This window comes from Mytilus californianus, unplaced genomic scaffold (assembly GCF_021869535.1).
Source record: "Mytilus californianus isolate M0D057914Y unplaced genomic scaffold, xbMytCali1.0.p SCAF_14, whole genome shotgun sequence".
NCBI classification, from domain to species: Eukaryota; Metazoa; Mollusca; class Bivalvia; order Mytilida; family Mytilidae; genus Mytilus; species Mytilus californianus.
This window is the reverse complement of record NW_026262626.1, coordinates 36,705,549-36,727,955: the sequence shown is the minus strand read 5'-3', so window position 1 is coordinate 36,727,955 and position 22,407 is coordinate 36,705,549. Positions and strand designations below refer to the sequence as shown.

At 32.0% G+C, this 22,407-nt stretch overlaps 1 protein-coding gene across 10 annotated transcripts in view; it reads right to left on the bottom strand.

The window, feature by feature from the left end:
- LOC127724635 (E3 ubiquitin-protein ligase rnf213-alpha-like) overlaps positions 1 to 22,407 on the bottom strand; it is a 1,011,139-nt gene that overhangs the window by 209,228 nt on the left and 779,504 nt on the right. For 4 of the 10 annotated variants that reach the window (XM_052231634.1, XM_052231635.1, XM_052231636.1 and 1 more), the window contains exon 1: positions 1,645 to 1,692. The exons of the other annotated variants lie outside the window; for them this stretch is intronic. The gene's annotated coding sequence lies outside the window, so the exon portion shown is untranslated. Of the gene's footprint in view, positions 1 to 1,644; positions 1,693 to 22,407 lie in introns of those variants that run through there. 10 annotated transcript variants of the gene reach the window in all.

Here is a 22,407-nt window from a genome sequence, read left to right as displayed (position 1 = left end):
CAGCACTACGTGTATGTAAATAGTACATAGTCTTAAATAATGGCTGTGATAGTACTCTGAACATTGTTGGAATATAATTAAAATTGACCGTAGGGTGTCGTAACTAAGTAGTTGACAAATTTGTTATTTCAGAAATCGTAGTTTTGTGTAAAAATTCTACAAATCGTTTATTATCTTTAATACTAGTTGGATCAATTCGTGTAAACGCAGTTATTTTCACAGGTGAATATATATAGTGCGCTTTATCGCGCAAATGTACGACTAGTTCGCGCGAATCTAACGCGCCGACATTGTTAAATATCATCAACAAAATCCAATCTATATTACACCGAATAGGTTTGTCATAAAAACAAAGAAAAACACAAGAAATATATTTTGATGTATTATACATTAAAATGATAAGATAACAAAACAGTACTTGACTTAGTATGTCTTAGTAATCTGTATGCATGTTAAGCACGATAAAATATTCATGCATTGTGATTTCTTCCTATCTTAATGTGTATATAAATTTCGATACCATATATATTTGTATGAATATGTGCATTTTGCTTCAATACCCTGATTAACATGAATATTTAAAACCGGACAAAAATATTGATTTTAAATGAAATGCTATTAAAAGAAACTAATTATCAGTTATCAGTATCACCGTAGTTGGTGTTTAAAACCCGAACAACATTAAAAAATAAGCTCGGCAGTATCTAGTGCATCTTATTTGTTTGCGAAACAGAGAAAATCGATTTGATTTAAAGTTGTTCCATTTGAAAAGAAACTATCTGCACTCGAAAATGGAGGACCGTTTCACTGTATGATCAACTTCCTACATAAAAGGTGAAAGAACCTCCATGATCTTTAAAATATGTATATATTTGGAGAAAACTATCAGAAATATATGATAAGGTCAATAAAGATATCATTATACTTGTCATATGAAAACACAATTGTACAGTCGTAGTCACGATCTTATTGATCGCTATGGAGTGTCATGCAGTTTCCTACTTGACAAAAAACTTTCCGTATCCCTTGAATTCACCCTTGGTTTATAGCGGGGTTGCTTTGTACTTTTTGTGCATTGTTTGTTAATTCTTCTTCGTATGTCATCTTTCATGATGTTCCCGGCTGTATTTTTATTTTTATCCATAATTTTTTCCTATTTTGACACTTTGATATTCTACTTTTCCCAAGCACCACACAAAACCAAACAAATATGGGAAAAGTAATACATTTTTACCTATGCAATACATGAAAAGGTATAATTTTTTTAAGATAAAAGTGGGGTAACAGAACAGCGGCACTCCTATCAACATGATCAAATAGATTTTCCATACCAAAAAAGCGAAGACGAAAAAACAGAAAGCAATGATTTCTTAAAATTTTGTGGGGAATATCAAGAAAACCTTTATTTCATAAATATGATATTTTGATCACACAATTTATATATGAGTAACGTCTTGTTAAAGTAATAACTAAACTTTAGGATACCTTTTTGTTAGAAACAGAAAGTAGAATTTAATTTGACTAATCATTTATTTATAATAATATGGATCATTTATGCACACAATGTTATGATATAACAATAATATAAAAATAAAGTAACCATCTGTAAAGAAAATAACAAACGAAACTAGATCATCTACTTACTAGTATATTCAGCCCTAGTCAGTCGGTCAATATGTACGGGTACGTATCGTTGACATATTTTAAAACGAGGCTATGAAAAATTGATTTTCCGAAAATATCCAATTTGAACGAAAAAGAAAGTGAAACAAAATGTGCACCTAATACTGTACATGTAACAGTGATTTAATTGATAGGCTTCTTTTTCCAAATGTATTCAAAGAAAATAAAAGGCAGAGAGGGACTTACAGGGGGCAGCCCCCTAACTGCATGTATACATAACATTGAGAATGGAAATGGGGAATGTGTCAAAGAGACAACAACCCGACCATAGAACAGACAACAGCAGAAGGTCACCAACAGGTCTTCAATGCAGCGAGAAATTCCCGCACCCGGAGGCGTCCTTCAGCTGGCCCCTAAACAAATATATATACTAGTTCAGTGATAATGAACGCCATACTAAACTCCAAATTGTACACAAGAAACTAAAATTAAAAATAATACAAGACTAACAAAGGCTAGAGGCTCCTGAAGAGGTACAGGCGCAAAAATGCGGCGGGGTTAAACATGTTTATGAGATCTCAACCCTCCCCATATACCTCTAGCCAATGTAGAAAAGTAAACGCATAACAATACGCACATTAAAATTCAGTTCAAGAGAAGTCCGAGTCTGATGTCAGAAGATGTAACCAAAGAAAATAAACAAAATGACAATAATACATAAATAACAACAGACTACTAGCAGTTAACTGACATGCCAGCTCCAGACTTCAATTAAACTGATTGAAAGATTATGTCTTCATCATATGAATATCAGGCACAATCCTTCCCGTTAGGGGTTTAGTATGGAACGCCACAGCTGTCTTATGTGGTGCTCTGACATTACGTGATGTGGTTTGATCATTACTTGATGATATTTTGTTATTACGTATTATGATTTTGACATAACTTGATGATGTTTTGATACTGCTCAATATGGTAACGTCATTACTTGATGATATTTTGATATTACATGATATGGTAAAGCAATAACTTGTTATGGTTTTGTCATTACTTGATATGTTTTCAACATTATTTAATGTGGTTATGTCGTTAGGCAATGTGGTTGTGTCATTAGGCAATGTGGTTTTAACATTACTTGATGTCTATATGGATTTACGTAATGCAATTGTTTCATTACATGATGTGATTCTGTTATTTCGTAATGATGGTGGTTTTATTTTTTTTATAAGGCTTTGACATTACACTGCATGATATGTTTATTCCCGTTTTTGATGTGGTTTTGCCACTCTTTGCAGTCGGACAACCGGAAGTCCCTTTTAGGGCAAAATGTGATCCGTCTCTAATCAGTGACCTTCCGCCGTTTGAGATCTATTTCGTGCACTTTGTAAAGAAAAGAAGGTAGCCCCGAAAAGTAACCTTTCATCTTTTAGTTACGACTGAAGACTACTCATGCCGTTATTTGCAGAGAAAATTAAAAGGACGAATATTTATATCCTCAATAATCTCCTCGTTGCACAAAAGCATAAACAAAATAAAATAAAATATTTTCCAGAGCATTTTTTTGCCGAGGACATGAAATGAAAATGTGACAATAGCCAGTTCCATGTTCAATGCGCGAAATAGGTACAAAATAATGTTATCTCATGAAACTCAATGACAATACACATATAAAAACTACAGAATCTGGGCGATAATTTAAGATATGTTTCTATGTGTCTCTCGCATGAACAAAAAAGTGTACCTATTTTTTATTGGGGTAAAATATTTGTTGACATTTTACGCAGATCACTCGCATCTTTTCCGATTTTATTTCCTGCGTTATTTCCTTATTTGAAAACTTTTTGTTGTGAATTTTTAATGCCTATTAAATCATGATTCACAGATTGGGATTTTATAAAGTTTTATGAAAATATTTAGAAAAAATATAACAAAAAAACATATTTTCTGAAGACGATGACCATCAGCCATTGCGTTCTTTTCTTCCGGGGCGGGCTTGGCGTACAGACGTAAATCCCATTTCTGCTGTGAAATCAAGAAAATTTGAAGAAAATATAAGTTTAAATAGTACAGAATTGTATAAAAATTGAAAAACTTGTCACATTTTCCAATATATTCTCATTTTTAGGGCTATTTTGTTGATTATTTCCCCGGGTATTAGATTTTGATCGAAGAAGATTCCAGAAAAATAACTGCTTCTTTATAAATCTTTCATAATGTCAGTGTTCAAGTATGAAGAAGAATTTCCACTGCTATCAAGCTCAAGGGGGAACCTTGCAATAAAACAGTTGTTGAGTAGGCCGTTGCTTCAACAACATGTACAAATTTCAGTTTTGAAAAAGCCATCTGACATGTCTGAGCAAGTGAGGAGTAGTGAGGCCTCTCAAGTGTCTGTTCATGGCAGACCCTTGGGTAAAACATACAAGGGCAAAATTCATACACACAAAAAGGATTCTACACCTCTTACAAGCCCCTTAGTACATAATGGTAGCATCTCCTGCAAGAAATCGGTGTATACAGGCAAACAAGTCTCAAATAACATGGCACACCTCAGTACAAACATGTTTTCAGTATTGGCTAACTTGGACAAGACATCTAGTAGAAAAAAACACAATAAAAAGCAAGACAAAGCTATGCAATCCAACAAAGGTTTACAAGAAGAATCCATAAGTAAACAATGTAAAAATGATGAGATTTTACCACTCAAAAAAGTTCATATACATGTTTTTGGTAAGTCATTTACTTTTATTTCTAAAAAAATACAGGTTAAAGTAAAAGAACTAAAACAGTTTATTGAAAAGGTTTCAGGCATTAAACAGAATATGCAGTATTTACAGACCAGAGCTGGAACATGTTTGTCAACCAATGATGTGATAAAATGTACAGATAATGATATCCTGAAATTGTACCAACCAGGCCTAGGAGGTGTAAGAGAAAGCCCAGTTCATCCTGGTGATTATTGTGGACCATGTTCTCTCTGCAAAAAGGACAGTAATTATGGTTACTTACACCTAGGTTCTAAATCTTATCAATTAGATTTTGTTGACTTTGTTAAATTTAAACACAAAATAAGTGAAAAAGACTGCATATGCAAGTCATGTATGTTGAAACTCATTAGGAATTTTTCACATAAAGCTCTTGCAGAAGAAAGGTTACAGACTGCCAAAAAACCAAAACTGGAATGTGCACTTGCTCTGTGTAACTCTTGTACAAATACATCTGTAACAAGAAATTCACCATTAGATACTGATGAATTAAACACTTGCTTTTCAGTCAGTCTTCAGGAAGCTCAAATTGAATCTATATTTCTTTGTGATGGCCATTACTTGAAAGCATACAATTATTATAAAAGTTGTAAAGCTAAATGTAAAATGTGCAATTTATCATTATTCAAGAAATATTATGCTAATTTTGACCAAATTTATTTGCAGCAATATATGTATGAACAAGGCCCATCTGACAAAATATTGACAACAGGTGATGTAATATGCAAAAAATGCCATTCAATTCTTTACAGATATACAGGTCAACAGCAACATGATAAAAAGGTAGAATGTGTTAGTCCTAGAGAGTATGTATCATTAATTTTGAAGCAAGCAGTAAGTGGTACTTTAGATATTGATATACCAGATATCAATAAACTTGCTTTAACTGAACTTATCAAATTTGTTTGTACTGAATTAATGCAGAACAAAGCTCTGCTTCTTTCAGAAATTGTATACAAGTTTCAAGAGTTTGGAGGTTGTTTTTCATCAAATCTGAGACAAAACCAGACGAGATTTATACTTGACAAACTACAGTTTATTTTCAGTTCAAACATTGACACAGATAAAATAGATAAAATTGGTACTATGGTGAAACTGCATGGAGTTGAAGACCGCAGATGCTTAGTCTTGGCACTTCAAGGACACCAAAAACAGAAGTTATCTAATACAAAGTCAGAAGATGTCAGTTGTCAGTCTAAACACGGAAATAATAATACTCTTGAAAAAGCCTGTGTAATTCTTAAACAAATGAGTAAAGACTGCATAAAAAATTTGAATTTTGACTTTAAAACTGTAGATGATGCTAAATTGGTTGACATTGTGAAAAATAGTTGTCCTCCTGATCTTTGGGAATTTATTGCATCTCTTACATCATCTAATAAATATAAATCTGCTGCAGAAGTAGATAAAACTTTTGAAAATATTGATTTTAAACTAATTAACATATTGTTTTCATTACTGTTCAAGTTTGATACAAAATGCAATACTTTCCAGTTAATCATTTCAGATATAATTGATAAGTTCACCACATCTTCCAGTGATTGCATTAATATTCTTAACAAATTTGGTATCTGTGTTTCAAAACAAACATTAGAACGCAATCAAACAATGGTAGTTGAAAATAAGGTAAATAAGCCTGTTGACAAAATACCATCAACACTTACAATTGCTTCAATTGATAATGTTAATAAAAGGTCTAGTTATGCTGCAGTAAAGTCTACTGATGTGCACCGTGGATTTGATGGGACATCAGTTCAGCCAGTAGAGCCGAAACCACAAAGTATTTCCTTAAATCCAGATGAAAGACTTGTTGTCCTACCAGGTGAGACTTTTAATTATGGTAATACTGACTATAGCTGTATAAACCATAAAACATCACAAAAAGTTACGTCTTTTTTTCAGTCTTTTGTAATTTCTTCTAACTTTAACTTACTAAACGCTCCCAGGGATTCCTCTGGAAAGTGCTGTGATGAGATCAAAGATAGCCTTGAGACTAACTTCACTCAAAATGTAATTCATGAATGTTTTACAGCAGTCTTAACTGACTTGCAGTTTCTTGAAGAAAAGAGATTTTCACAAATGACAGACTATAACATTGATGAACATGTTAACCATGAGCTTTATTTATATGATTTAAATCGTGTAGTAAATTACTTAGATATGACTGCTTTGGTTTATGTCACTGGAAGTGCAGTTAATATTTTTGAGGAACATGATAACTCTATTAAACCTATTGTACAATTGAGAGCAAATCTTGATAGCAACCATTCGATAAATCTGTTAAATAAAAATGGACTTTACTTTCCTCTTATTTCTCGCCAAGATTATTTTGATGGTGGTTTGTTTCAAGAATCAATTAACATAAAGGATACAATTACATTGAGATCTATTAATAATTTCAACCAAAAGCTTTCTAGCATTGTAGATATATACAGCTCATTAAACAGTGGTCAGACATCTGTAAGATACCGTAGAAGGACAACAAAATTGCCACACTATGCTATACACAACAGTTAGATTTGTACAGATTTAGTTGATGACATGATAAAAGATAGCGCTGCATGTTTGTCAAAGAATGTTGAAAAGGTATCTTTTGATTTGATTGATTTTGAAAGCACAGTGTCAGAAAAAGGGGCTGCAGATTCTGTAAGTACAGTATTATTTGAATTCTGTTATAACAAATTACTCAGCTTGAATGGTTCAAACAATATAGGCAAGACCAATTTGCAAACATTTATAAGCGAGAAAAATAGTAACATACCAGTAGAAACAGCCAATGTGAAATATCACTCTTTACTTAATGAACAAGCTGACAGTAAAGAAACATTGAAAACTATTTTAGATAAACTACACCAGGACTTTAAAATTGGTAGAGAATTAAAGCATTTGGTGGTGGTGGGTGATGGAAAGACTTATGATCTTTTGGTTAAATTGAAGCTTGAGTTGAAGGATGATTTAAGTTGGCTTTTACCTTTTCCCGGGGATAGGCATATCCTTAAAAATTATCAACGTATGATAATGAAATTATATTTAGATGCAGGACTAAAGGAACTTATTGAACTCTCTCATCATGGTGCAGCTGTGATGCAGGCAACAAACTTTGACAAAACTCATCACTTTTTGATGCAGGTGTGGGAAGCATTTTATTTACAACAAATTAGTGCTATTCTTAAATATGCAGAAGAAAATGACTTAAATGATCAATCAGAAGAAAATTACATAAAAAAGGTTTCTTTCATTTTACAAAATCAAGAACTAAGTCATGATGAGAAGATTCAGCAGCATCTTGATTTAATGTCACATTTTTCATTGCAGTTTAGAAATTTATGTTGCAGGTTGAGTGAACAGAATGAAAATTGGAAATTTTGGCATGACTTCATTCACTACCACGGATTCATTTATGTCTCTTACTTCTTATCCATTAGAAGTGGTAACTGGCATTTAAGGAACTACTGTCTAAAACATGTTGCAAAAACTGCTCAAATTACAGATTGTAAATTTTATTCTAGACTTCTACCATTTCATATTGCAGATAAAAAATCTTTTCCTAAATCAACAATTGAACATTTTGAGGAAGGTGGATGGGTTGTTAATATTTTGGGAAGAAACATGCATTCTCAGGGCTTAGATGAGGCCCATGAAAGTTGTATTAACAGAGAAGTTAAAAATGCAATGTCTAATTTTTTCACATTATCTGCTTTGACAAAGTTAGTTCATTACATTCCATTTCGAGCAAAAGTTTTGGGTAACATAAAAGATCAATTAGAATGTAAGCATAAAGATTTTAATAATTCTGTAAACCGTCCATCTTTTGAAATACAAAATATTACATCATATAGAGAAAACATTGAATCTGGATTATTTTTTAGATATGAAAATGGACAACTGAAGCATGCATTCAACAGCAAAGTTGTATTGACAGATATTCAGAGATCAGACTTATTAAATCTGCAGAAAATTGCTCAGGAACATCTAGGAAAATATATCAAGATTTGTCAGTCAGATGGTATTTTTAGATATAATAAGACCAGAAAAATAGCAACTTTCTCTACAAAGACACATAGCATATCAAAAGTAAAAAGAGAACTGAAAGATCAAAGGACTGAGAATTCACTTTTAAGAAAACAAATAGCATGGTCTAAAGAACAAAACACACCAATATCAGATTTGCAACAATTTATTTCATTGCCACGTGCAATTGTTGACCATGATGGCTTACCATATAAAGGTGATAAATCAAAAACTTTAGGCATATACCATTCTCGTTACCCTGATGCATTTGAAAACAAACTACATTTTAAACCAGACTGTGTCATCATAGATGGCATGTTTATTCTGAACTCTAAACCCCTAAAATCTTCAAATCGGTTATTTGCTCATTTCTTAGTTTCATTATTCAATCGCTGGATAATTCCTTACATCCAACTCAACACAAAAGAAATACACATTGTATTTGATGATCAATCACCTCAGTTATCACCGAAAGACATTGAGCGTAAACGAAGAGATGAAAAAGCAGAAACAACAGCTAAAATATTAATTTCAGAGACCACAAAAATACCGTCAGATTGGCAAGCATTTTTACATAACAGAGAAAACAAGAAACAGCTTGTCCAATTAGTCAGTGAAAAATTTTTGCATTTTGCAAAAATAGCTTTGAATTCTGGCCAGAGCTTTGTAATTGGTGGTGGCTTTGAAAATGCTTCCATAACAAAAGTTGTCGAAGAAAATACTGAAAAGATTGCCACAAACTTGGAGACAAATATTTCTGAAGGTGATAGTCGAGTATGGTTTCATGCTTATAATTCACAATGTAAAAATATTTTAATTTATTCTCTAGATAATGATACATACCACATTGGATTACCCATTATGCAAAAATGCAGTGACAAAAATATAGCAGTTCAGTTGTCTTATAAAAATGACTTAATATTTTTTAGCATGAACAGATTTATAAGGTGCCTTGAATCTGATCCAGATCTTCACAGCATTGAAAAAGATGACCTTCCTCTCATCATACAAAATTTATTTATATTAACTGGTTGTGATTATGTTTCATTTTTCAAAGATCATGGTAAAACATCATTTTTTAAAACATTCTTCAAATACACAGAATTTATTACAACAAGTTCAGTTGAAAATAATGTGATAGGCAAATTATCTCTCACAAACTCTGATGACATTTCTAGTTTTCTATCATTTATTCGTTTAATTGGATGTGAATATTGGAGAAAGTGTTCTTCAGCTTTTCTAAGAGAAAAATTGGAGACCCCAGAGCAGTTATATAGAACAGTTTATAGTTCTAACCTATCACCTAAAGAGAATCATATTGCTTGGATTTCAAAAATAAGAGAGGCCCTTTACAGTAGAGTTCCATCAGAAGAATTTTATTTGCCATCTTTTGATGCATTATTTCTTCATTGGAAAAGATCTTATTGGGTGAGTAGGGTATGGGTCCAAGCATACTGTGAGAATGTTCAGTATCCATCATTGACAGACTTTGGTTGGAAATTAGAAATTGATGGACAGTTGGAAGTCATTTGGGATTCTCCTGAAAATTTGCAAAAAGTAATTAATAATATAAAGCTTTGGACTGCAGGCTGCAACTGTTTAAAATCAGACTGTAATAGCAAAATATGTGGTTGTAAGAAAATTAATATGGCATGTGGTCCTGGTTGTAAGTGTGGTAGTTCCTGTAAAAATAAGAATGTTAATTCACAGGTGTGTAATACAGAGGAAACAGAAGAAAATACTGCTGAGACTGTTGCCTCTACTCTGCTTTATAATTCAGAATCTGATGCAAGTGATTTTGGTGATGATACAATGGATGGTTCTGTTTTCTTTGAGTTGCAAAATGTAGACGATGATGATCTTGAAAATATAATATTTAATTTTCAGTATCAACACTTAGCATAAATATTTATCTGATTCAAAGCAGTAACTTTTTTTTTATTATTTGTATCAAATGAGACATTTTTAATTTTTTTAATTTTTAAGTATTTCAAATAACCAATATTTTGTTTATTTCACAATTTTGTACTTGTGCTGTAATACTGTTGAAAATTGTAATGGCTCATTTTAGAAAGAAATCCTACAAACAATATCATGATAGGGTGTCCATAGGGTTGGTCATGTGATCTACTATGATATTTGTAGTTTATTAATTTATTTTCAAATTCAAAATTCTTTACAATTAATCTGCACACAGTATCCTGTCCTGATATGTTGTCCATAGGGTTGGACATTTGACTGTTCATGATATCTGTAGCATCATTTAAGCAACAGACAAGTACTTAATTATTTCACACACAAAAATTCAGGCAATTGTTAATTAGAAAGATCAATAAAAATAAAATAGAAAAAGTGCTATTTTTTACAATATTTGATGTCTCGAGAAAGATTAATAATTTTAAAACTTAATTTACAAAAGATAATCAGTTTTGAAATTTAATTTTTGTCATTTTTGAAAGTAGCTATATGATCTTTCATGAAATTTTGAGTTTTTCCCTAATTCCTTTAATAGTATAAAACACACTTTTGAAAATAATGTTTAAGAACAAGTACATGTCTTCAAAACATTTATTGCATATAAGGTTTACAGCATATATAGATTTGAATATTTTTAATTTGTCAACTTCAGTTTTTATTCGCCCGTTTACGGGACGTATTATGGTATACCGTTGTCTGTCCGTCCGTCCGTCTGTCCGTCGTCAACATGTCAGACATTAACTCAAAAATGCTTTAACCAATTTGCATAAAACTTTGGTGAATTGTTTATATCTATTGACGTGAGCTCCCTTTCGTTATTTATAAAATTTAGATTTTACATTTCAGAGTTATGGGGTTTTATTCATTAAAAAAAGGGGGATTTTCCAGTTTTCGGACAATAAGTCAGGAATGCTTTCACCAACTTGCAAGAAAGTGTGGTGAATTGTTTATATCTATTGACATTAGCTCCCTTTCGATTTTTATAAATTTTAGATTTTACGTTTCCGAGTTACAGGGTTTTATTCATAAAAAAAGGGGGATTTTCTAGTTTTCGGACAAAAACTCAAAAATGCTTTCAGCAATTCTTATGAAACTTTTGTGAATTGTTTGTATATATTGATGTAAGCTCCCTTTAGAATTTTATAAATTTTACATTTTACATTTCTGAGTTATGGGGTTTTATTCATTAAAAAAAGGGGTGATTTTCCAGTTTTCGGACAATAACTCAAAAATGCTGTCACCAATTCTCATGAAACTTTGGTGAATTGTTTATATCTATTGATGTAAGCTCCCTTTTTATTTTCATAAATTTCTAATATGACATTGAGAATTAACTGAACTTTATTTGTTTATAGTCTGACAACAGATTTACTACGTATTGCACAACAGCAAGAAATCTTTAATTGAATATAAATTCAATTCATATAACCAATTTCAAGTTCTTTGACTACATTTATTCAGAAACCTATAATATGTCAAATATTAAATTACAATCCAAATTCAGACCTGAATCAAGCTTGAATATTGTGTCCATTTTTGCCCCAACTGTTCAGGGTTGGACCTCTGCGGGCATATATATCTGCCCTCAGCGAAGCAGTTTATTATTTAAGAATTCTTAAAAAAAAAGAATTTTGAACTAATTAAGATTTCAAACAATGTACCTTTTTAAGAGCTAAAATTTCATTTTATATAGGTAATGTGCATGATTTTGTTTCTTAAGTTTAAGTGCTCTTCCTAGTCTGGCTTTTTGGGTAGATTGTACTTTTGAAGTTTTATATTTTTATTTTTAAGCCAGGGGCAAAACTCTGTGAAAGTCCAGTGCACACTTTTAAAATGCTTATACAGTGTATGTATATCTCCATGTACAAACAAATACTAAAATAGCTAAATTACCCCTTAATTCATTTAAAAGGGAAAAAAATCAAAATCATTTCATGGTAATTGGATCTTGTATGAAAAAAATCAAAGGGAACATATATTTGCCAAATTAGGATATTGCATAAGGTTGTTGCATGATTTACTCTAATTTATTAAGTTATATATTATGTAAAAACAAAACATTTAAATGTACTGGTTTAATATTTTAAGAACCAATAAATAAAAAAACATCCCAATATCCAAGCTAAATTTCAGAAAGAACATCTTTGTGAAATTTAACTGGTTTTCTCCCTCTTTTATTGGTGGGGGGAGGGAGGGGCTAACACTGGGTAACACAAGTTCTGCTCAAGAGTCATTACGAGTATGTTAAATAATTACAACAGAGAACTTTTGATAAATTAAATATATTTGATCATGAAAATTTAAATTATATGCTCGTGGTGGGTCGCTAGAGGGCGCTGTACATGAATGTTCAGTGAATTCACCAATAAACCGGTGGACGTGCTTAATTTAAAATTCCAAAAAGAGGTTTATGGCAGACACATTAACAATTATAGAAGTTATTCAATTTTAAAACTTAACAGCTTTTTATTATTCTAACTCATAAACCACATAATCCATATACTGGTAAAAAATAGCAAAATAAGATCTTAAAAAAATAAGTTTTAGGATTTCAAAATATATAACTGTCATTATTTTATAATTTGCTAAACTTAAGATAGTTTTGCCTATTCATTTGAAACATTTATTTTAATACATAAATAAAAAATATTAGTGACAGCATCAAGAAAAGTTTTACTGAAATGCTAATAAACCCCTTATAGGAGTTGTTGCCCTTTAAATGATAATTTAGAATAGTTGCTGTAAAGGAGAGGTAAAAGACTAAAACCATCTAGCCAATAATATGATGCATTTACTATACTTCTTTGACCTAAAAATGTGAAAGTGCATGAATCCATTTTACTCCTGTACTGTAGAATTTATTTTCCTTTAAATGTTTTTTCCTCTCACAAATTTGGGCATTTTTTTAGATTAAAGTATTAAAATTGATTGAAATTTTAAGCAGCAAAAAAATCACCCGTACAATAATTGATGTAAAATATTGTAAAATATTATTATTTCCTCTAAATCAATACAGAAAAACATTTTTCTCCAGATGAGTTTAATATTCAGAATGCTTTTTTGTTCATAAGAAGGTGATAGAATTTATTGTAACTTATCTTTTTGACATTTTTGCAGAACTTTTGGCTTGTAAATTTTCAAACAATTTCTACTCAAAGTATAGCTTGTGTTTGGAAGATCACAAACTTTATTATAAAATCAAATTAAATTGTTTAGATTCAGCAAATCAATATAAAATTTTACGGCTTATAAATAAGTTGTTGGTGTATCAGGGTTCGATTCCCTGCCTAGGCTTATAAATTATGTGGCTGGTTGCCAAAGTGGGTAAATTGCCTAGTGGCCCCGCACCAACTCTTATTTTTTAAGCTTGCAGAAATTTTTACCATTAATAAAATTTGTGAAAATCTTCCAATGAATAAACTATAAAGCAAAATCTCATATTAAAGTAACCTAGGATTAAAGAAAGGAAATGATGCAGCAAACAATCATCATTATAACCATGCATGTTCAGATAAAAATATTTGTTTATGCCCTGCCTACAATAGTAGAGGGGCAATATGTTTTTCAGTCTGTGTGTCAGTTTGTCCGATCATCCCATTTCTGGTTAAAATTTTGGCAAGTTAGTGCTATAAATTGTTTTGACATGTATTTATACCCCACGCAACGAGTTGCGGAGGGTATAATGTTTTTGACCCGTCAGTCCTGTTTCTTGTCATCGCAACTCCTCTCAAACCACACAACAGAATTTCACGAAACCTTTTTAGATAATAAGGACATACTATGTAGTTGTGCATATCGACAGAAAATTACGATTCAATTCTTTTTCTAGGAGTTATGCCCCTTTGAACTTATTTACTTTAATGTACTACTGCAACAGTTTGTCATCGCAACTCCTCTCAAGCCACACAACAGAATTTCATGAAACCTTTTCAGATAATAAGGACATACTACGTAGATGTGCATATCGACAGGAAATTACGATTCAATTTTTTTTCCAGGAGTTACGCCCCTTTGAACTTATTTGCCCAATATACTACTGCAACCTTTTGTCATCGCAACTCCTCTCAAACCACACAACAGAATTTCATGGAACTGTGTAGATAATAAGGACATACTATGTAGATGTGCATATTGACAGAAAATTACGATTCAATTCTTTTTCTAGGAGTTATGCCCCTTTGAACTTATTTACTTTAATGTACTACTGCAACAGTTTGTCATCGCAACTCCTCTCAAGCCACACAACAGAATTTCATGAAACCTTTTCAGATAATAAGGACATACTACGTAGATGTGCATATCGACAGGAAATTACGATTCAATTTTTTTTCCAGGAGTTACGCCCCTTTGAACTTATTTGCCCAATATACTACTGCAACCTTTTGTCATCGCAACTCCTCTCAAACCACACAACAGAATTTCATGAAACTGTGTAGATAATAAGGACATACTATGTAGATGTGCATATTGACAGAAAATTATGATTCAATTTTTTTTATTTGATACAATTTTTTTTTCTTACACGTATTTTATTTCTCCAATGACAATGTGGGGACGTGGGGTATGTGAGCGTGCTCACTAAGATTCTTTAATTTTTCTATGTATTGTGTGTGATTTTGTCCCATGTACATTTACTCCATCTCCATCTCCTTTTATTTTTTACTAAAACAGGTGATATTCCAGTGTGTTCACTCTTGTAGTAATTAATAATTTGAGATTTCCATACAAAGGAACAGCCCTCTAAAAATTCTCAAATTAAAACAAGTCTGAAGAGAATACGTTTAAAAATTGTATTTAAATATATTATAATTAAGTGGTAAATAAATTTTACATATTTGTTCAACACTTAAGTAATTTTAAATTTTTTTCTGAATTTCAAGTTATAAATGAATTATTGTTTAATACTGGAAATTTTTTTTTTTAAATTGACAGATATTGATACAGTTGACAGAATAAAGATTTATTAATTGTACTGAGCTCAGTCTGTTCTCAGTCCTGCATCTTCAGAAATTTATGAATAAATATACTTGTACATATTTGTGTAGTACTAGTTAGAACCCCCAGTGTCCATAGTGCTTGGAGGGACTGGTTAGAGATCCATATGTTATAAAGCACTGTACAACATCCACCATGCAGTTATGTTATAAACTAACTAGCATACTACAGGGGGTGGTTAAGGATCAGAAGGTGCATATACTAAAGAAAAGCAAGCTAATGTGTAAATATCAAAATATATTGCAGATTTAGGAAAGCAAGCTAATGTGTAAATATCAAAATAGAATGCAGAATTAGGAAAGCAAGCTAATGTGTAAATGTCAAAATAGAATGCAGATTTAGGAAAGCAAGCTAATGTGTAAATGTCAAAATAGAATGCAGATTTAGGAAAGCAAGCTATTGTGTATATGTCAAAAATGGAATACAGATTTAGGAAAGCAAGCTATTGTGTATATGTCAAAAATGGAATACAGATTTAGGAAAAGCAAGCTCATTAATTACTGGTGCAAAGAATTAAATATATTAAATGTATACATGCATGCTGTATCTGATAAATGCATCATTAAAATGTGCTGGTTAATGTATAAATTTTTAGCAAAACAAATGAGATAAGTACATAATACAAACATAGATTGAAGTTAAGAAATAACAGTCCTGTCAGGATACCCGTTAAATATTTGTTAAAACTTAAAAGTTTGGTTTTTATACGACCGCAAAAAAATTTTGGGGTCGTACATGTATATTGGTACGACGTTGGCGTCGTCGTCGTCCGAAGACACATTGGTTTTCGCACTCTAACTTTAGTTTAAGTGAATGGATCTCTATGAAATTTTACCATATGGTTCAATACCACAAAAGGAAGGTTGGGATTGATTTTGGGGGTTATGGTACCAACAGTTAAGGAATTAGGGGCCAAAAATAAGCATTTTCTAGTTTCCAGACAATAACTTGTGGAACGGTGTATGGATCTTTCTGAAATTATACCACAAGTTTCCATACAACAATGGGATGGTTAGGATTTGCTTTGGGGGGTTATGGCTCAAACCGTTTAGGAATTAGGGACAAAAAAGGGGGGAAAACAAGGTTGTCCTGGTTAATGGACAAATACTTTAGTACAAAACATAATTTAAAGCAGTGTAATGGAGATAAATCAAATACAATATTTGAAGTACCTCCCTTACACTGTTTTTAAATTATGTATAAAGTAATGGTTAGGGACAACATCAAAAGTTCAATGTAGCATAAAAAACTTAATTCACATAGTTTTTTCACTGACCCCCCCCCCCCCCCCCCCCCCCACTTAACTTAATTTGGGAAAAATTGATTGACCAATATGGATATATGTAAAATCTATTTTGGATAAACAAAACTTGCAGCAATTTTAACCCCCACCCCCAAACTCTTTGATTTAAGTTTTTTTTATCCTACATTGATCTTTTGATGTCATCCCTTAATGAACAATTAAGACAATTTAAAACAGTGTAAGGGAGGCAGGCATGGGGTAATGCAAATTTGTAATTGTAATGCATGGTAATGCATTACATTTTTCCAAGTAATTGCATGTAATGTGTAATGCAGCAATTTGTGCATTACATGTAATTGTAATATAATGCATTACTTTAGCAAAAAGTTGTGTAATTTCATGCATTACATGGCATTACATGTCATTACTTTTTTCACATACTACATCTTTAACATATTGTTGGAGTTTTAGATAAACCAATTTTAAGATTTCTTGATTAACTAAGAATATGTTAATCATTAGAATATATTCTTTATTTCATCTTATTTCATACATTTTCCTGCATAAAAAGATTGATATTTGAAAAGCATAGCTGTATTGTTGTCATAAGATCAAAGAATATCTTTGTTTTGCTTAAATAAAAGATAATTAAACTTTGTTATAAAACACTAATTAGTTTGTTTAACAATCATGACAATCAATATTTTCACCATTTAGACAATTGTTCATTAATTAAGGTCTATGTTTATTTTATAATTATGGAAGTAATTCGCAGTAATTAAATATTTCGTTTAAAATTAAAAAAAAAAAAAAAAAAAATATATTTATAAAAGTAAAGTCAACATTAAGTTAAAATAATTAAAAATTGTAAAAGTCAAATTAAATAGACTTTTTACATGTATACTTATATTCAATTCATGGAACAGTTACTGCATATGCTAGAATCTTTTGTGACTTCTAGTTGTTTTTTAAAATGTTTAATTTTTCTATTCACTAATAAAATTTTCAAATGTAATGTGTAATTCAAGGCATTACTTTGCAAAAGTAATTGTAATATAATGCATTACTTTGATAAATGCATGTATTGTAATATAATGCATGGTTTGGTCAAAGTAATTGTAATATAATGCATTACATTGCAATGTAATTCGCCCCATGCCTGAAGGGAGGTAATCCAAATACAATGGTTTGATTACTTCCCTTACACTGCTTTTAAATTATGTTTAAAGAAATGCATATTTATAAAGGAAGACCAGTAAAAATATCTGCAAATGTTGCATTTTTTTTTTATACAAAATAAATCCATATGAAAGATTTGACACCATACCGTATTTTAAATTCTATTATAAAATAGATTAAGTTAGCACTATGGTAAATTTAAATGGGTAATTGGAAATTTTGAATAGCGATCATGACCATAACTTGAGGGAAAGAATTTTTTGGGGAAAAATGGGGGGGGGGGGGGGGGGGGGGGGGGGGTGGTAAAAAGACATTGTGGGGGGTCAATTTTTTCTCATTTCAGATTTCAGAAATTAAAAAGAATTATTCTTCAAATTTTAAATATTGAAAAATTTCAAGAAGTAATCTTTTAAGTGCACAGTATGGCGCATTAGATTTTTAAAATCTTTGACCACATTTATTTATTTGTTATGCTGAATCTAACCGTGTGTTTAGATTTTTAATTTTGGGTCCAGTTTTCAAATTGTTCTACATTAAGGTCCAAAGGGTCCAAAATTAAACTTAGTTTGATTTTAACAAAAATTGAATATATGGGGTTCTTTGATATGCTGAACCTGAAATGTATTTAGATTTTTGATTTTGGGCCCAGTTTTCAAGTTGGTCCAAATTGGGGTCCAAAATTAAACTTTGTTAGATTTCAACAAAAATTGAATATATGGGGTTCTTTGATATGCCAAATCTAACCGTGTATTTAAATTTTTAATTTTGGGTCCCGTTTTTTAAATTGGTCTACATTAAGGTCCAAAGGGTCCAAAATTAACCTTAGTTTGATTTTAACAAAAATTGAATTCTTGGGGTTCTTTGATATGCTGAATCTAAATATGTGTTTAGATTTTTGATTATGGGCCCAGTTTTCAAGTTGGTCCAAGTTGGGGTCCAAAATTAAACTTTGTTTGATTTCAAAAAAAATTGGATATATGGGGTTCTTTGATATGCTGAATCTAACCATATATTTTGATTTTTGGGCCCGTTATCAAATTGGTCCACATTGAGGTCAAAAGGGTCCAAAATGAAACTTTGTTTGATTTCATCAAAAATTTAATTCTTTGGATCCTTTGATATGCTGAATCTAACCATGTATTTAGATTTTGGATATTGGACCATAATAGGTAAATTAAAATTTTTTAAGTTCTTAGACCACATTCATTCTGTGAAACATTCTTTATCAGAAACCTATGCTGTGTCAAATATTTAATCACAATCCAAATTCAGAGCTGTATCAAGCTTGAATGTTGTGTCCATACTTGCCCAAATTGTTCAGGGTTCGACCTTTGCGGTCATATCAAGCTGCGCCCAGCAGAGCATTTTATTTTCAAAGATGTGATAGGAAACACATATTTTTTTATTTGGCCTTATTCTGCACCCATATAACCCTCCTGGGTACAAAACCATTGAATTTACAATGTAGTTCAAATTTGTTAACAAACTTTGAAAGATGTATCATACAACCCAAAAACATTTCAATCCCTGACTGAATGTGGGAAAATGAATATTTGTTTATGGAAATCACTTGATGTTACTCATTACTGGGGGATTTGGAAGCTGTGTATGTTTCTTGAAAGTCATACATGATTTCCTGTTTAGAATTTTGTTACACTGGTCATTCTGGGCCCTTTATATTAGGATGGGGACGTTAAATATGAGGTCCCATGTTCAGAGAGTACCACGTCCTGTGCATGTTAAAGATCCCTCTCAACAAGCTCAATTTGAGTGGTCCACAAGTGGCCAGTTTTTAGACTAAATTATTTATACTGGTTTCAGCATAAGTATTTTCTGTAGTTTTTAACTATTTGGTATTTTGGCTTTCATTATCTAACTTTTGTCTTAAAAATCTGTCAGATTTAATACTTCGATGCGTTTTCAGCTTTTTTCAATTAGTTTTTTGTAGTGTGTCATATTATGTCGTATTGTTACACCACTGTCTAAGGCTAGGGTGAAGGTTGGCGCCAGTTAAAACATTCAAACCCACTGCATTTATTACATGCACCTGAGCCTGTTGTTCAGTGGTTGTCATTTGTTGGTATGTTGCATAGAAGTTTCTTGTTTTGTAAATAGATTAGACCGTTGGTTTTCCTGTTTGAATTGTGTTACACTGGTAATTTTGGGGCCATTTATAGCTTACTTTTCGGTGTGAGCAAAAGATCTGTGTTGAAGGCCGTATTTTGACCTATAATTGTTAACTTTTTATACGACCACAAAAAATATTTTGCGGTCGTATATTGGTATGACAATGGCATCGTCGTCGTCCGAAGACACATTAGTTTTCGCACTCTAACTTTAGTTTAAGTGAATGGATCTCTATGAAATTTTACCATAAGGTTCAATACCACACAAGGAAGGTTGGGATTGATTTTGGGGGTTATGGTACCAACAGTTAAAGAAAAAGGGGCCAAAAATAAGCATTTTTGTAACTTCCAGACATAACTTGTGTGTTAGTGAATTGATCTCTCTGACATTGTACCACAAGTTTCCATATCACACAGGGAATGCTGGGATTGATTTTGGGGGTAATTGCCGCAAAATATTAGAAATTAGGGGCCAAAAAAGGGGCAAAAAACAAGCATTTTTCTAGTTTCATGACAATAACTTGTGTGCAAGTGTATGGATCTTTCTGAAATTGTACTACAAGGTTCCATATCACAAAGGGAAAGCTGGAATTGAGTTTGCGGGTAATTGCCCAAAACGTTTAGGAATAAGGGGCCAAAAATAAGCATTTTTTATAGTTTCCAGACAATAACTTGTGTTCAAGTGTATGGATCTCTCTGAAATTGTACTGCAAGGTACCATACCACAAAGGGAAGTCTGGGATTGATTTTGGGGGTAATTGCTTCAAATTTTAGGAATTGGGGGCCAAAAACAAGCATTTTTCTAGTTTCAGGACAATAACTTGTGTGTAAGTGAATGGATCTTTCTGAAATTGTACTACAAGGTTCCATATCATAAAGGGAAAGCTGGGTTTGAGTTTGGGGGTAATTGCCCTAAACGTTTAGGAATTTGGGGCCAAAAAACATGCATTTTTCTAGTTTCCAGACAATAACTTGTGTTCAAGTGTATGGATCTCTCTGAAATTGTACTTCAGGTACCATACCACAAAGGGAAGGCTGGGATTGAGTTTGGGGGTGATGAATCATAAGGGGGTTAAAAAAAAGGGGGGGTTCTTTAAAATTTGCCATTTTAAATTGGTTATTTCTGATTTATATATAAAAGCAAATAATAGTGATATGGTTTGAATAGGTAAATTAAAAATTTTTAAGTTCTTAGACCACATTCATTCTGTTTCAGAAACCTGTGCTGTGTCAAATATTTAATCACAATCCAAATTCAGTGCTGTATCAAGCTTGAATGATGTGTCTATATTTGCCCCAACTGTTTAGGTCTCGACCTCTGCAGTCGTAACAAGCTGCGCCCAGCAAAGCATTTTATTATTATACATTGTGACTTGGATGGAGAGTTTGTCTCATTCTCACTCAAACCACATCTTCTTATTTATATGTAGGTGAGTTTGGTTTTGTCAGGAACCCAACTCTTATATGTAAGAAGAATTAAGAAGAAGCATCGAAGAAGAGGTGGCATTTTCTAGAGATGTTCGTTCTACATGTTCTAAGTGTTTTTGGTATCTTACTTACTCATGGGTCATAATTTATGATGACTTATAAATATCAGTTTATCTTGCAGCTCGTTTCATTTTGTATAATCTTTTTTGCATTGAAAATCATCAAAGTTTAGCTGTAACCATGCAGGGACCTTACACTAGGTCCCTGCTGTAACACAGTGACAGTGTGTGTTAAGCCAATAATCTGTCAAGTAAGTGCATGTATTTGTTTGACCACAGCCACAGGGCCTGTCAGTGTCAGGGTTTCATCTTGTTATTGCTTGCCTTGAAGTTGTTTACCATCCATATGAAGCCCATAGTAGACTCTAGTTCTCTCTAATCGACTCTGTTCAGTATCACCGACACGTTCAACATTAATATTTCCTAGTTCTGACGAATTTAAGAGTTGAAACCACTTGGTGATACTATGTAAACTTGTCCGGTGAAAAAACAAGGGACATAATAAAGGAAACGATAATGTGTAAGCAAGAAACGCTTTCGGGGCAAAAATCCGGGTTTCCGAGCAAAAAAACCCAATCTTCAAAATAGGTACAAAAAAATGTTCATTTACCGATTTTCACAAACGAGGGCACATTTTAAAGCGGAAACACTCAGTTTTTAGAATATAGCAATCTTAAGGTGTCTCTCGAAACTTTCTCGCTTCGATTTTTCACATAAAGGAAAAAATGACAATTTTTTAGCTTGAAAATTTACACTGAAAAACTTGATTATTGTCGTATTATTCAATCGATCTGCCCTTTTTGGTCAAATAAATTAAAGAACAGCAATAACTTGTTTTGATTACCATCTGGAAACTTCGATATTTTAAAAATTATCATTGAAATTTAATGAAAACGGTCTTTCAAAAATGACACCAAAATTGGCCGCCATTGCAACTTGTCTGACAGACACTTATGATTAGGATATTCCTACTCAGAGGCTTCCGGTTGTCCGACTGTTGATGT